This window comes from Coffea arabica, chromosome 2e (assembly GCF_036785885.1).
Source record: "Coffea arabica cultivar ET-39 chromosome 2e, Coffea Arabica ET-39 HiFi, whole genome shotgun sequence".
NCBI lineage: Eukaryota > Viridiplantae > Streptophyta > Magnoliopsida > Gentianales > Rubiaceae > Coffea > Coffea arabica.
In genome coordinates this window covers 35,960,980-35,965,718 of record NC_092313.1, presented here as the reverse complement: position 1 = coordinate 35,965,718, position 4,739 = coordinate 35,960,980, and the positions used below count along the sequence as shown (strand labels likewise).

Sequence of the window (4,739 nt, the reverse complement as noted above, 5' to 3'; positions counted from 1 at the left end):
TTTGGTTTATCAATGAAAATATTTTCTAATATGTTTGTTGATATGTTGCAAATATTTTTCTACTCTTAAAACATTCATTTCGTTAGAAGTTAATTTTAGTTTCTATCCATTATAATCATATTATCATTTCTATAAAATATTTATTCATATTACACCATGAATTCTTAAATGGAATTATTAATGATACTAATGAATTGGTTGGGAAAGAAGAGTTAAAAACCAAACAAAAACCTAGCTGAACACTATTCTTTATTGGTATAGTATCATGTCATTATGTTGTTCCTTTGAAAAGGGAGAAGAACCTAAATGCAGAGAATCCTATATTGGAATATAAACCAAGATTTCAGCTCCAGAATCAAAAATCTTATTCATGGTACAGAGTTAGAACCATTGGTACATACAAGCACCCTAATCAAGCCTAGAGTGATTCAAATCCCTGCTTTAAATGTTGTTGGCCTCAGTTGGATCAAAAATCTGGAACAATTCAATACATACAAAGGCAAATATAAGCCAAAATATAAAATATTGCTCAACAAAAAGGAAAATCACATCTCCAAATGGAAAATGGTCCCAAAAATATCAGTTGCCTAGGTAGTAAATCATGGATACAAAAGGAAACATCTATACAACACGTCACCAATGTTCATGTGAACGTTTTACAGGAAAAAATTTAGTGACCAGAGCTTTGAACAAATCCAGTTGGCCTGCACCTACAAATTCCCAAGGCCAAGGCAAGTGGCAAGGTACTCAGTCAGCCCTCCTTTTTTCCACTTGTAGATCACCTCCAAGGTGATGCTGAAACACAACAGGAAAAATAAATATCTTAATACGTGATAGGATCTAGTTCTTTCTTAACTAACTGATGCTTTCTTTTTATTTTAACCTGCTACATGCGTTGATAACTTAGCAATGACACAATGGACATTGTGAATAGCCAGTAAATAAACCCTCAACAAGGATTTATAATGACTTACCTTACTATCTATGTGACATACATATGGGCATGTTGGACAAAAGAATCTGGCAGGGCGGTCCATATGCGGCAATTCATACTGCAATAACATCCCACAAGTCCGGCAAAATTCCATTGCAGTCTCTTTTAGGATAATCCACTATTTATGTATGTCTCTACAAAATTAAAACAAGGGGAAAAAAGCATCAGAGTAACATAATATTAGCACACAAACTTAATCTTCACTTGATTGTTTCATTCACAATTTAAAATAAATAAGTAATACATATGCAAGATGCGCAAAAATGAAGCACTAACACAGTGGCCATAAAGAAAGGAAAACAGAAGTATCTAGATGATTAGAAAAGAAAACAAACTCTTTGATTTGACTCAAAATGATGAGCATTTCATTCCTTTCTATTGTTTACCTTTCGACACACACGCTCTCTCCTTTCTCTTCTTTCTTCTCCCTAATCCCAGAAGAGTATATGCGCAACTGAATGAATATTTAAGATACTAGAGAACCTCACCTTGCGAACGTCTTAACAACTTAACCTTTACCCCAATCCCAAAACATAAATCCTAAAATTTAAATTCTCTAGACAAGAAATTCCAACATTCAGTATTCATATCGCTCAGAGAAATCAATAACAGCCATATACATTTAACAACAAATTTCTCAATAGAAAGACAAAATCAAACTCTAAGGACACCAATTGATTGATAATTTACAAAAAAACTACTGAAGTTTCTTAATCTATCAATCAATTGATACAAAAACAATCATGCAAGCTCAAGCCCTTACCTCAATAAGAATCGTCAGAAAATGGGAGTGGAGCAATAAATTTTACCAGAATTCCTAGAGCTTCATATAATTATAGAAAAAGAAAACTGAAAACTAAAGATAAAAGAAACATCTTTAAAAAAAAAATCCAAATTCCTCTGTGAAACTAGTGCCACAATTCTCAAGAATTATAGCAACAAAATTTAAAAAAAAAATCGATAGAATCCTAGATTGGAACAACCGATTTTATCAGATTTTTTTGGAAAAAATAAAAAGATATTCAAGACAAAGCCCTAAATAAGAATCTCACCCAAGGCACCTTGCCAGAGTTGGAGATGGCTGCCATCAGAAATGATCATATTGTTGGTGATTTCTGAGTCTCTCCAATCTTCATTGCCCACTCTCTGTATCTTTAGCCGCAAAGTCTTTGTTTGTTTTTGTTAGAATGTGGGTAGGGAGCTCTATTGTGAAGTGCAAGAGCCGCTCGTTTTAATGAAGGAAAATAACTTCAGTAAGTCAAAAGATGAAGTTATTTTCCACCAAGTGAAGTAAAATATATTCCCCGCATAAATCTTTTTCCAAGATAAAATGATTACCAAACACAGGAAAATTTGGAAAACATTTTCAGGAAAACATTTTACATTCAAACAAACACACCCCAAATGTAACTAATTTTCACCAATTTGTGAAATAAAAATCTTTATTTCCTTAAACATATCGTAAAATAGGCTAAACATACCTAATGTCTTTGCTTCACCAGTATTGATTGATATCCATTAATTTGTCAAAAGACGCTATCTTTGCCCATGACATGCTGCAAAATAAGGTGAATACGATATAATGTGTTAACAATTATATACAGAGTATAGCTAATCAAACCCCAATTTGTATGCCTATATGAACTCTATGTAACCAATTAACAACTATATATTAAATTTATTCTTACATTATGTGTATGCATGTGACAGTGTGTAAGGGCTAACAACCAATTACAAATTTAAACGATGGACTAACTTCTGTAAATTTATGACCATGTAAGCGTACATAACATATAGCACTACTCCATATCCACTAACAACGTGTACCCTCAATAGAGAAATTTTAATATCAACTATACCAAAGTTTGTATAATACATTCCAACTCATGTAATTACTTTTTTCTGCGTTATATCTAATCTCTCTTTTATATATATACATAGTCAAGTAACTAACACCTAACATGATGTACATTTTTGTAAACTGATTGTATCTCGTAGATCACCTTGTGTAAGATACTCACCTTGTCCAATTCGATTGTGTAAGATACTCACCTTGTCCAATTCGATTTAATGTAAGATACTCACCTTGTATCTCGTAGATCACCTTGTCCAATTCGATTGTGTAAGAGGGTAAGCATTATAATGTCATACATTGCTGCTGCAAAATTCAGAACTAGTGCACTACTGGAGTAATTTAAAGTTTTGCAGCAAAAAAGTTTAAATTTGTTCTTTTCTGATGCAGAGAGGAAGGTCTTCAATGAAAACCAATGCTGCTGTAAACAAGCAAGGTATAATTCCCTTTGTACCAAATGCTCAAGCTACTCTAAATGGTGGATCTCAAGCCGAAACTTCTGTTAGCATTAATACTGCTGCAATAGTGGCCTCTAACACTATAACCAGCAGTTTCTCTATGACGTTTTGAGAGTGCTAAAGGTTCCCCGCAATCCTTGCTTGTGGTATCTGAAGTAGTTTAGGTACTAGTCTTCTTAACTCCCAGCAATACTGAAGCAATGTTAGCTTTTGTGGACAATTTTTTGATAAGTGGTGCAATGTGCATCTGATTTATATTTCCTGCCACTTATGGTGCTGTTTGACTAATCTTAGAACTACTTGTGTATAGTTTTGTGCATTGCAATTCTCACCATCTAAACAACTAGTTGTAGATGGTGTTTTTGTTCAGAATTGGATTGCAATATAAGGCTTACGTATCATGTTACTAGACTGATCCAATGTAGTATCATGGACTATGTAATTAGTGGAGAAGGGGCAGGGACGGTTACTGCTGTTAAAGGTAGTATAATTACTCGCTGTTATTCTAGTGTTACAACGTGTACAAATGATATTACACCGTGATAGTTTTCTAGTGTTACTCTAGTGTTATTCTAGTGTTACAACGTGTACAAATGTTACAACGTGTTATTCTAGTATTACAAATGTTATTCTAGTGTTACAACGTGTACAAATGTACTTATCAACTACCCTGATAGTTTTTGCTACGCAAGCCACCCCACTCAACCTCTTTTAGCCAAGATATATGTATACTATGCAACCAGATTTTAAAAGGTGAGAACTTTAATTCATCAATTGAGTCAAATTTACAAACACTTGGCATGCATAAGTTCCCTGTGCATACATTCTTTAAGTTGGCTCTCAATGTATCTAATTTATGCTACCCATATGATTTCCTTGTTTAGGAGTTTTCGCCAGAATTTCAATTTCATTATTCATGTCACATTGTCTTAAAACGAGTTGTACAAACAAAATCATGCAAGTAAATTCATCCCCCTTCTGTCGTAAAACAAGCCAAATAGTACAATGAGTTTGCAATATTCTTACCTTTGGGGTTTAGTCCAATTCGATTGAGTCTATCTCTGCTTTAGATCTCACCAACTTCCGTCTTGTTGCAGACTTCATGAAAATTTTTGTCCCGCAACAGTTACTTCTGCAACACTATACACTTTCTCCAAAAACCTCTCATCTGAAACTTCCCAATTTGGGGTAGGGATATTATTTTGCTGATACTCTGGAATTGTGAATGAATGTTCACAAGATATGGTTTTGGAGGGAGACCAAAATTTTATTTCATTTGAAGAGTTCAGATGAAGAGTCGTGCCTCATTAATTTGAGCGGGAATTTTTGGAACGGACATCTGAGGTATTTTAACGGAGCCCGTTAGCCCCTCAGATGTTTTTTTATTTTTTTTCCTATTCACTCACTAAAACAACGTCGTTTTCCTTTGCTGTTG

General features: G+C 34.0%; 1 long non-coding RNA gene across 1 annotated transcript; it reads right to left on the bottom strand.

Annotated features, from left to right (window-relative positions):
• Positions 1-341: 341 nt before the first annotated feature.
• On the bottom strand, positions 342-2,220 carry LOC140037272 (uncharacterized). The gene is made up of 3 exons (XR_011841194.1): positions 2,047-2,220; positions 975-1,128; positions 342-795 (listed from the first exon to the last, which is right to left on the bottom strand). It is a non-coding gene; the product is annotated as an uncharacterized lncRNA (long non-coding RNA).
• Between the last annotated feature and the right edge of the window lie 2,519 nt (positions 2,221-4,739).